This window comes from Heterocephalus glaber, unplaced genomic scaffold (assembly GCF_053883595.1).
Source record: "Heterocephalus glaber isolate CG9 unplaced genomic scaffold, H.glaber_assembly_v1.0 deba00001556, whole genome shotgun sequence".
NCBI lineage: Eukaryota > Metazoa > Chordata > Mammalia > Rodentia > Bathyergidae > Heterocephalus > Heterocephalus glaber.
The window spans coordinates 394,412-406,701 of record NW_028258347.1 but is presented as its reverse complement, the minus strand read 5'-3'; the positions used below and the strand labels follow the sequence as shown (position 1 = coordinate 406,701).

Sequence of the window (12,290 nt, the reverse complement as noted above, 5' to 3'; positions counted from 1 at the left end):
AGTGTCTTGTACCCAGGTTCTCTCTGATGATCCAGCTGGTCTCCAGCTTAGTCTCTAATACAGTTTCCAGCCTCCTCTTCTCAGTTGTTTACTGCCAATATCTCCATTGTTTCCAAGAGCACCCTTAGACTTGAACTTTCCCATACTTTGTTTCAAAGAGTCATCTCCTTTAGGGAGATCTTTAGATTTCTGTTCTTGTGGACTGGCTCTCCCCGTGGGACACATGTCTAAGTGGGAGCTGGGGACCTGGTAGTGGTGATAGCTTCTGACCTTCTCAGATGACCTTGCCTGGAATAGCAAACTATGAGGATACGGAGGGTCCTATATTTTTTACCTATGATACCTGAACAGAGCTTCTGCCTCATAGATGGGGAAAAATGGAAGAAGGGAGCCCTCAACATCTCGGCTACATTCACCAGGGACATCACCTCAGAGTTGAGGAAATGCTGGCGGCTTTCAGCACGGCTAGTGAGCCACCATATCCTTTGAGAGTTGGGGAGGAAAGGAGTCCAAACATACTGGCCACAGAGTTTCAGAGAGCAATTTCCATCTTGCTGAGCTCCAGATGCTGAAAGGAGCCAGTCATGACTCAAGGGCTACAGAGTCTTAGTGTTCTTCCAGGGTTTTATAGATTTTCTGATAATGTTTCAGACAAGGAAGAGATGTTTCTTCATAATCTGTCTACCCTTAGGAGGATTTTCAAGGACTTTATATGATTTTTAAAAATAGTTTTTACCAGTTATACTTGTTTCACTGGAAAATGAGACTATGGGGATCCTCAGTGTGCCCTTCCAAAGGTAGAAAGAACTTCAAAACAACACATCCATCTTCATTAAATAGGGCTTTAGCTGCCTAAAAGTTTGGTATCTTTTTGTTGTTCTGTTCAAAATATTTCTGAACTGTGATGTAAGTCTTCCTAAAGTAAGGATTACTGAGAAATGCCTTGCTTAGTTTCCACTGGGGAATTTTCTCTTTGTTTTCATATTAATTCCTAGTTTTGTTTCTCTGTTTTAAAAGAGTATACTGATATTTGAAAAATTGTACATTTTGCACTTGTTTAGCTCATTTTTCTTCATATGTTAATTAGGTAATTTTGCCATTAAAATCTGTATCACTATATTTTTTTCTGCTTGGCTTATAAGATAATGAGAAAGATATATTAAATCAATAATATAATTTAAAAATTTTTATTAAGTCCATGCATATTCGGAAAAGAGAATTAAGAAGTATTGCTTATGTCTCTTGTAGTCTTTTTTGCTTATATTACTATCAAGTGCTATTTTTTCATGATAATACTGCAATACTAGCTTTTGCTTGGTAAAGTTTGTGTGATATATACTTTTCCATCTTTTTAATTTTAGTTTTTCTGTGCTCTTATTTTCAAAGTATATCTCTTATGTGAAGGAAAGAGAATATGCTTATTAATATAGTCTGATATTTGTTATCTTTTAACTGGAACATTTGCTCAGTTTATATATTATAGTAGTTGTTAATAAGTTTGACTAAATCTTTAATATTAGTATTCTTTTCTATTTATGCTATGATTTATTTTTCTTTTTCTTCCTTTCTTACTTCTTTTGGAAATCAAGTGATTTTCACAATTATTTTCCTGCTCTGTTAGGTTATTAATTATAAGTCCTTTTGTTATTTTTACTGCAAGGATCACATTATGCCATCTTACCTTATTAGAAACAATAATAGTACTTCAATAAGAATTTTAGAACGCCTTATTCCTATCAATCCTCTCTTACGTTTGGCTAATGTTGTGCTACATTTTAAGTCTGTGTTTACATTATACCCCGTAAGACACTCTCATTTTATGTAACTGGTAGATGTATCTATGTATTATCCTTTCTATATCTGTGTTTCTCTCTTGGATCATTTTTCTCCCACCCAAATAACTCATTAGAAATTTAGTATAATTTCACTGGGACTAATTTTCAGTTTTTGACAGAAAATGTCTTATATTACCTTCATTTAAAAATTCTAATTAAATTTTTGTCTTGAAGTAAGTGTGGATTCACATGCAGTTGTAAGAAATAATGGGGAACTCATTTACTCTTTACCTACTTTCCCCAGTATTGCAGCTGGGATGCTGAAGTTGCTAGAGCCAAGATACCGAACATCTTCACACTGTGACACTTTCCTCCCTTTCCTACCCCCTCCTTAACTCTTGGTGAAGAGAAATCTTTTTTGTTAGTTCTATCATCTTGTCATTTTAAGAACGTTACATTTATATGTGGTTCATGGTGGTGAGAATGCGTGAGAGTGAGATCAGGTGAGACAGGGAGCAGAGGGGCTGAGGGGGACTGGTTTGCTTTTTTGTGACCACCATCTCATGAGAAGTAGCAACGGTTCCATGGGAACCACATCAGTTCCTTCTGAGGTCAGCACCCTCAGTGACCTAGTTACATCACACTGGACCACATTGCATAAAGGCTCCACCCACCTCCCAACCCTGCCATACCAGGGACCAAACCCCCCAAGGCCAAGCCCTTGGGGATGCACAAGAACCACATCCAACACACAGCACTGTATAAGCGGAGTCCTAGTGTATGCCACCATTTGAGATTGGTTTCTCCATTCCATAAAATTCTCTAGGTAGTCCTGCAAATATGTGTGTGCAACAGTGGCTCATCCCATTTTAGTGCAGAGTACTCAGTCTGTCAAGGCTAGATTTATGACTCCGGCCATGGTCTCTTTGGTCTGTGTTTCATTGATGCTTGAAAAGAATGTGTATTCTCTTGTTAGATGGAGTGTATAAATATCAGTGCTAGTTGATGGTGCTGTTCTTTTGTATGCTTGCTGATTTTCGACCAAGCCTTTCTGCCAATTATTGAGACGTGTGAAGTCTCCAAGTGTAATTGTGGATTTATTTATTTCTCCTTTCAGTTCTATCAGTTTTTGTTCAGTTATTTTGCAGTGCTATTATTTCATACATGCACATTTAGAATTGTTGTCTCCTCGGTATATTGATACTTTTATCATTATGTCATGTCCCTCTCTGTCTCTGATAATTCAAATTAGATATAAATGTGCACTTTATTGACATTTATATAGCAATCCTACTTAGTACTTACATGAAATACCTTTTGCCATTCTTTGAAAATAACTTTCAACCTGCCTCAACAGTTGGATGGTATCTGAAGTGAGTTTGTATAGACAGTGTGTTTCTGGGTCATTTTTTAAATGTCATCTGCCAATCTCTGTCTTTAGGTGATATATTCAAATCCTTTATCTTTAGTGTGTTTACTGATGTGATAGGGATTAAATTTACTGTTTACTGTTGCTTGTTAGTTTCTGTTTATTCTTGTTTTTCTATTCTCCATTTTGTTTTCTGGGCTTTCTGAGGATTATTGAGCTTTTTAACAGAATTAATCTTGATTCAGCTACAGTGTTTTGGGGTATATCTCTAACACAGCCTTGTCATTGATTGTTCTGGGTATTACATTATGCATATATAACTTATCACAGTCTCCTGGTGTCATCTTTTTACCAGATTGAGTGAAATACAAAAACTTTACCTCTCTTTCATTTCCTTCATGATACCCCTCTTTATAACATAATTGTCTTGGGTATTCCCTCTACATGTATTTATAATTACATCAGATAGTATTATAATTGTTGATTCAAATATCAAGTGTAATTTACAAAATTTAAGAGGACAAATCTGTTTTATTTACTTATATTTTCTTTACCATGTTTGCTCTTCCTCAATTATGTCCCAAGATTCCATTTTATGATGTTTTTTTCTACTTAGAGAGCCTTCTTTGGCCATTCTTCTGTGGCAGGTTAGTTGATGACAAATGCTTTTGGTTTTCATTCATTTGAGAATATCTTGATTTCACCTTCATTCCTGAAAAATGTTTTTCCTGATCCTAGGATTCTGGATTGAGTTATTTTCATTCAGCAGTTGAAATACGTGCCACTTCTTCATGGCCTCCTTAGCTTTTGATGAGAAATCTCCTTTTATTGTTTATGTCATTTCTCTCTAGCTGCTTTCAAGACTTTTTCTTTGGCTGTGGTTTTCAGAAGCTTAATTATGATAGGTCTGGGAACGTATTTCTTGGGGTTGATCCTGCTTGGAGTGTTCTTCTTCTTCTTCTTCTTCTTTTTTTTTTTGGTACCAGAGATTGAACTCAGGACCTTGCACTTATGAGGCAGGCAGTGGAACCACTGAGCTTAATCCCTGACCCCATGTTCTCTTCTTGAATTGCAGGTTTTTGATTCTTGCAAAATCTGGGGACATTTCAGTCATTATTTCTTCTATCAGCCGTACTCTTTATCCCCTCTCCTTTTAGGAGTCCAGAGACATTAATTCTAGATCTTTCTGTGTAGTCTTACAGGTTTCTAGAACTATGTCCATGTTTTCTGCAGTCTGCTTTCTTCACTGAAACAAAAGCTCCTCCATGTTCATTCTCAAAAGACATTTCCTTATAAATAAGGAATTCAAAATTGGCACATATTTTCCTTCATAACTTCAAAGTTTATTTTTCCACTGTCTCTGAGATTTAATAAATTTTGTTGAAAAGTCTTTTGTTTCCCCTTTAAAATGAATGTGATGTTTTTGTCTTGCTGTTTTCTTGATTTTATCTTTAGTTTTGAGCCTGGTGGTCATGGAGTGTCCATGTGTGGATTTTCTTCAGAATTTCCTGTTTGAGGTCTATAAGGCTTCTTCTTAAATCTGTTGCTTTGTTTGGCTTGTAAGTTTTGGAAATTTCTCAGCCAATCTCCTTCAAATATTTCCTTTGCCCTGTTCTCTCCTCTCTTCTTCCAAATACATATTTGCCCTTTGATCATGCCTCAAATGCCCCATGTCCTTTTCTGTATTTTCCACTCTGTATTTCTTACTGTGATTCAGTCTAGATATTGTCTACTGCTCTACCTTTCATTTCACCAAGTTTCTCTTTTGATGTATTTTCTCTGTTCTCAAGACTATCTATGTGTTCCTTCTTTCAGTTGTATGTTTAAATTATTTAATTTTAATATGCCCATTTTTATACATTTCACATCTTGTATGTAGACCGCTCCTTCTGGCTGTTTCCTTTATGACTGCGGTAGTGTCTTTATCAAAGAGGTCCTAAGGTGCTGCCCTGTCCTTTCCACCATGTGGGGACTCAGCTAGAGGCGCCCTCTGTGCCCTCTGTAAACCAGGACACAGATCCTCACAGCACCACATCTGCTGAAGCCTTGGTCTCGGTCTTCCTGGCCTCCAGAACTGTGAGAAATAAGACACTGTGGAGTATCAGTCACCCAGTTAATGGCATTTTGTTATAGCAACTCAAACAGACTAAGACGTAATATATTTTCCTTTTATCTGAAATCCTGGTGGTTAGAATTATTGCTGCCTTTGCAACTCTTTGAGGCCATTTAACCACTTTTTAAAAAAATGAATCTAGGGGCCAAGGATTTAGCTCAGTTCACCATGCCTGCCTCACAAGTGCAAGGTCCTGAGTTCAATCCCTGGTACCAAAAAATAAAAATAAAAAAGAATCTAGCTAGTGTTATCATATCAGTAAGAATATTGGTTTGAAAATAGCCTAGAATATCACAATGAGAAATAAAAGTCACCCACACCTGTGCAATCTAAATATTCACTTCCATTAGGACTACAGTTGTTATAGTTTGGTTCTGGATGTCCCCCCAAAGCCTCATTCAGGCAGAGGTAGTTAATCTGGAATAGTGATGCTGGGGTTACGGGCGTGTGATTACTGAACCACTACACATGAGTGATGGGTTTGGCACTGCCCTGATCCCGGTGGTCTGGATGGGATAAAAGTGGCAGAAAGATGCAGTGGAGGTCCCTTGTTTCTCTGCTACTGTGTGTGCACCATGCTGTTTCTCCTCTTCAAGGCCTGTCTGCCATCCAACCTGCTTTGGAGCCAGCCAGTTATGAACTGATACCTCTATGAACTGTAAGCCAAATAAACCCCTTCCCCCTCTAACTTAGGGTGTCAGGTATTTTGTCCCAGCAATGAGAGAATAACTTGGGTATAGTTTTATTTAGGACATTTTCACCTTTTTTACTTTGCCCACTTTTCTTAGTTTAAATCTTCCAGGTTTGATTTTTTTCTTGCTATGTTATTCCTTAGGCTGAAGCTAGACTAAGAGTTTTAGGGTTCCCAAATGCAGAAAAAGATAAGTTAGCCTTCTGTCCCCCATAAGAAATTAAAAATAAAACAACTCTAATGAGTAAAAATAAACATAAGAAATAATTCAGTTCTTTCTTAAAATATATTAAGTGTAAATTATGTTCAAAAATTTATGGAGCTAGGCTTCTTGGATGTAAATCCTAGCCTGCCACATACTAGGTAAGCAAGTTACTTTATGCTTCAGTTTCTTCATGAAACATGGAAAAGAACAGTAATTGCCTCACAGGGTTATTACAGTAAGTGATTTAAATATGTGTGGCACTTAGAACAATGTTCCATGTATAGTAAGTACTCAGTGTCAGTTAATGAAAATGATTATTCAAGATAAACAGCTATAGTCATGAAATGCATCAGCATAAAATTTACTCATCATGGATATTTATGACTTAGGAAGGAGAAGTTTGATTTCCTTGAGAAATTTTCTTGGATCTATCTATTGCTAGATAATTTTGTAATAACTCAACGTGTTTTATTTTGTTTTGTTTTTCTTTGCCTTTTTTGGGCTTGGAGGAACAGTGAGGAGAACCTCTCTTTTTTTTTTCTGTTAATAGAAACAAAGAGGAATCATTTCTCTCTGTTGTTCAGAATTTATTTCCCAACGGTTGACTCATTCACCACTGATTGTGCATGCCCATCTGGGGTCTGTTCTCACTGCAGGCTGTGAGGGTGAGTTATACTCCACCCTTCCCCTGCATACCTGTTGGGATCAGGTAGATAAACAAGAAATGACACACACACTGAGCTACGTATCCTGTGGCAGAGACTCAGAATTTCATAATACATTAACTTTATAATCCTCACAACAACCTGGCAGCTCAGAGCACTTAAATAATTTGCCCAGGGTCCCACCGCAGAGATGGATTTTTAAACATGTAACCCCAAATGACAAGTCCATGATCTCCCCCTTATCGTTAAAGCAGAGGAGACAGCAGCATCTCGAGTTAGAAACACCCAAGAAAGGCTGATTAGAGTTATCTACCCGAGGCCCAAACCACCTGTAAATTCAGGTGTGAGAACCTGGATCAGGCTGCTTATTCACCACTTATTTCTGGCAAAGTGGTCAGACTAATAATAGCCAGCCCTGACATTCTTACAGCAAGTGACAAACATGGTGGGGAACTATTTTTGAATGGATATTTTTGAATTTGGTGAATCATTTTCACCTTAAAAATATGACCCGGCATTTAGAAAATGAAATGACACATGGTCTCTTCTATGTGGTGGACTGTGATGGAGGACCACACATATGGACATCCTACGATACTTTCAACTACATTTGGATTAATTACCCAAATCAGTAGAAAACCGAGCTCCAAAGAGATATGCATCATGGATTTAACTCTTCAGAAGACTGGTAGCTTTCCTTACTGTATGAGAAATTGCTAAACCTAGGTAGTTTTGAAGGGAAATTAGTGATGGCAGGTGGGAAAAGGGGTTACATGCTCCCATTTATCACTTGGAAGTCCATGCATTGATTAGTTTAATGTATAATAAAGTCCACGTAGTCAAAACGAGAGCAAGTTCAAAGAAAAATGTGTTTGTTTTTGTTGGTCTTCAAATCAGTCAGTTTGAAGTCTTGAATTTTAGGTATTTTTAGACCTGAGGACATCACCTGTTGGCAGGACGCGGCACTGCAATTTTAGTCTCCTCTGCTAAACCTGCGTGAAGAGGACTGGTCAGGCAGAGGGAGAGAGATGATAAATCACGAGGTCGGAGAAGCTCCGGCCCTGGAAGTCTGGGCTTCTCTCCCCATGTTACCAGGACGCGAGCTTTTGAGCAGAAACCCAGAACTAGAAATGGAACGGCCTGTAAATTTGTGAATTGTGGCTGCTGCTGAAATCTGCACCTTCTAGGCCTCCTGACAGTTTGGATAGACATTCTATTCAGTTGTCCTCTCCAAGCAAGCAAACTCCCCCATTGTCGTTAATCTGAAAGTAGAGGGGAGAAGTCCTTAGGGTTTAGTTTTGCTTTCACAACGCTATAGCTAATAGCATCAGGAAATAAATTTTCAAATAAAAATCTGTCTTTCAGTTGGGACTCAGATAGATGTGAAGGAGGATGAGGAGGAAAACAGAATAGGAAAATTCTATGGCTAAGCAGTTTGGTAATTAGTCTTCTCATTAAAGAAGCAACGTCTGACTCAAATGAAGAAATTTCATTCTTTCACGGTGGCACAAATGTCACCTACCCAGCTGGCTTAGGTTGCATTTGTATTTTGTAGCATGCCAGCACTCCTCTTTAAAGAAATACATGTATAAGAAACTAGGCTAGAATTCCTGATAACCCTAGCACTTAGGGGTCCACAGGGCTTAGGGGAATCTCTTCTCCTTTGCCTTTTGTCTCTATCGTCTTTTGAGTTGGTATATATTTTCTAAATGTCAGTTTTCAGAGCACCTTCCTGTGGGGTTCATTTAATTTTGTTTAATTGGCTGTCCGTTAATGAAGAAGGAGAACTAACTAGGTCATAAACATGTGTGCAGAGTTAGAAGTAAGCTGCAGTGGTCTCGAAGGAAGGAAATGAGAATACAGTTAGAAACCTGGTGGAACTTCCTTGTATTCTGCTGCTCCGGGCTTTCGTGGAACCTGGCATTTGTGGGACATGAACCCCAGCAAGGGCTGGAGCTGCACATCAGAGAGGGAAGTCCTCAGTGCCTGTGTGGTGGCCCCAAAGCAGGCTTTTGGTTTAATCCCAAGGTTTTGGTCATTACTTTTGCATAGACATCTTACAACACAAGCTCTAAACTCATCTCACCTGCCTCTACCACCTACTTGGTATCAGGGTCATTTGACTGTTTTCTTCCATCTCTTGCATGGTCTCAGCACATTGCTGTGGATTCTCACATAGTTTTTAAAGTATGCTTTCTTTCAACTTCCCTTGCTATTTTTCTGTATTTGCTCCAAAATAAATTTAATTTCCTAAGATAACTACCTGGAGAATTTTTTCTTTTTCTTTCTTTTGGTGCTGGGTTGAGGGGGTCAGGAGAGAGAGGGAGAGAGAGAAAGAAGGAGAAGGAGAAGGAGGAAGAAGAAGAGGAGGAAGAGGAGAAGGAGAGAGGGGGAGAAGGAGGAAGAGGAGGAAGAGGAGGAGGACAAGGAGGAGAGGAGAGAGGAGAGAGGCTTCCTGTTGGTGCTTTTGAGACCAGTGGGACCTTCAGAGTAGCAATTATTTTTCTCCAATTAACTGCAGAGAAAGACAAGGCAACCTTAAAGAGGAAAGTTGGAGGCATATCTGACTCACAGCTTTGGGGGCTGCAGTTGTCAGGGGCTGTCCGTGATGGTTGTATACTGTGTACACACACACACACACACACACACACACACACACACACACTCACCACAGTGACAGATGACCTATTGAAATAATTTCAGAGCCGGCCTTCGGTTGCTACGGCAACCAATGCTCTCTTGGCTTTCATCTGGCCATGTGACAGGGACTTTGACGTCAGTTAGAGGCAGAGTCTGTGGCTGAGCCGCAGTCAAAGGGTGTGAGAACCGTGGATGCTGCAGCAGCGGCCGTTGCTTCCCAGGGTCTGCAGAGCATGGGCTGCTGAATCCTGCGCTTCTTCCGCCTGAGGTAATTCGGGTGCTTTGTCTGCAGGTGTTAGATATGCTTAGATCTCGCTGCTGCACTTTGTCCCTCTCTCATCTCCTCCAACTTTGTCTTCACCAGCAATTACTGTTTTACCCTGCGAGGAATGCCAGGCGGAGTCCAGGCGTGAAGTGCATGCCTTCTCTGGAATTTGGTTCAGTTTGGCTCTGTGTTCTGAGAAGTAGGTTAAAATCGAATCGCCTTTCGCGCTCAGCACTTGCTGGCATTATCTAGAGACACAGACTGTGTGGCTCGCGCTAAGTACGTTCCTGCGAATTCCAGGAATCCTCTTTTGCTTTCGGTACCCTGTGGGTTTCAAACTCCAGCCCTGCCGGCAGTGGGTCGCTAACTTTCCCTTGTGGAAATCGCTGCTGGACTGCGCATCAGCCCCCGCGGGTCTGGATCTGGTTTCTGTCTCGTTTGGAACATTCACGTTAGCAGAGATGGGGCAGCGAGAAAGAACGTTACCCTCGGAAAGTTGGGGTTTTTCCTGGCCTTTGGTGTTCTGAGAACACCGGGAAAACTGTCAATTGCTTCCTGTTTAGAGAAAAAGAATCCGGTCTGAGCCAAGGCAGCGGGACCTGTGTGTGTGTGTGTGTGTGTGCGCACATGCACGCGTGTGTGCAGTTGCTTTGTGGCTCTTGGAGAAAAGTGCAAATTTTAGTGTCCTCAGAAAATCAAGCTGAGAAAACAGTGGCATCGGATGGTCTTTTACCAAGCAGTCATGTAAGCTGTTTTTTAAAAATAGAATTAGAAAAGAAAATAATAGCCCTACAGCTAAATGTACCATTGATACAATGTCTGCTTTAACTTAAACACAGATGTGGCCACTAAACATTGGCTTTAGATCTTGAATGAATATTTTGATAACTGTGACTAATAAAGATCTTTACCTCTTTCTCCCTAAAACACAATATGCTACAAATTGTTTTATTTGCATTGTTGTAGTTCATTTCCTTCCCAAGTGTAGTAATTTGGGGTTTTCTTTCATTGGGAACAAACTGGATTGTTTTGTGGCTTATAATTTGAAGAATTCTGGTGCTAAAGTGAATGGAAGCCTCGATTTATAATCTTGTTTTTGAATCTTACAGATTTCACAGGGGAAAAACAAGGGCACATTTTAGAGTAGCACATGTAACATAGCTAGTATGTTAAGGAGTGGGAAATAACCCAATTTAACACTCTATACCCTAAATGGGTGGCATGCAAATTATGTCTAAGAGTATGTTGTCTTTGATATTTTATGTTCCTTTTTAGCTCTAGGATCCTGGCACTTATCATTTATTTTTGCTCTTGTCAGAGGGAATTTCAAATAGTACTTAGCTGCAGTGATAATGAATAACTGTGGTTCTGTCAGTAATTTCTCAGTAGCTTTCAGTGAGTGGATATTCATTTTAGTTGCTGGCACTTGATAGATCTATTTTTAATAAGAGCCTCCACGGAGGATTTTCCAAAAGTCTACTGTGCTTATATTCAAGACACATCTCCTGAAATATCATCTCCTCATTTAATTGATCTCATAATTATAATAACACAGAGGCCATGTTCCTGCCTCCCTGAGAAGCATGTTAACTGATCTGTACATTTCAGCTGCGCAAGGACAGACCGGTCAGCACTGCCATTTAGAAGCGTTGTGCCTGAGGGGTCTACTTGGGTGATGGTTCTTCTACATAAACTCTGGTGTTACTGTGACAGCTTTTCTTGGTGCTGTTTCTATGTTTTAAGGTCACGAGGTGATTGTATTCAGTGCCCTTGTGAGAATGGACTGGATTTCAGAACTGTAAAATAGAAGTGATCGAGTCCATGTTATGGCAAAATGCCAGTGGTGAAGTTTAAGGCAAACAACTTATGCTATGAAAGCAGAGATGCTCAAAAACCTACAGGTCTTCTAGCAAAAGGAGCACAAATGATGCTTGTCAGGATGGTCTACAGCAACAAGACTGTTGACTTCAAGGTCAAGTCTGTTTCAACGTCCAGAGAGACTGGCAAGGAGTGATTTACCCCAGGAACCTGGCTCTTGCATTATTAAATGCTTTGTGTATCGTTTCAGGGATTCTTAACCTTTTCAGTGCCATGTATGTGTTTGGCAGCCTGGTGAAGCATGTAGACTAGTTTTCTATAGATAAATGATATTTTCAAATGCATAAAATAAACCATGCAGGATTACAGGGAAAACCACTTTTGTTAAAATACATTAACTAAATTTTTTAAAGCTGTGGTATGTCCTTTATTGACAAAACACATTAAATTAAGTGTACCAACACACAGCAGATATGATAACTACCACAATTTTGAAGTAGCAGTGAGTATGAGTGATATTTCAAGCCTGAGCCGGTATACCTACAAGTATAACGTGATGCAGAAATACCTGTCATTTGTCTTGGCAGCGGTGTTGCAGGTACTGTGGTTTATGGCCTACAGGTGAAGTGAAGGAAATACTAAATTTCAATTTGAGGTTGTGAAAACCAAGACGTGATTTTTTTCCCACCCAAGTTCCCTGGGCCCCCTCGAATTCTGCACACCCTGAATTAAATGATGTGTGTTAGTGA

General features: G+C 39.5%; 1 protein-coding gene across 3 annotated transcripts in view; it reads left to right on the top strand.

The window, feature by feature from the left end:
* The window catches only part of Ncald (neurocalcin delta), a 383,940-nt gene that overhangs the window by 297,393 nt on the left and 74,257 nt on the right, over positions 1-12,290 (top strand). The window contains exon 1 of one of the 3 annotated variants that reach the window (XM_021262740.2): positions 9,574-9,726. The exons of the other annotated variants lie outside the window; for them this stretch is intronic. The gene's annotated coding sequence lies outside the window, so the exon portion shown is untranslated. Of the gene's footprint in view, positions 1-9,573; positions 9,727-12,290 lie in introns of those variants that run through there. 3 annotated transcript variants of the gene reach the window in all.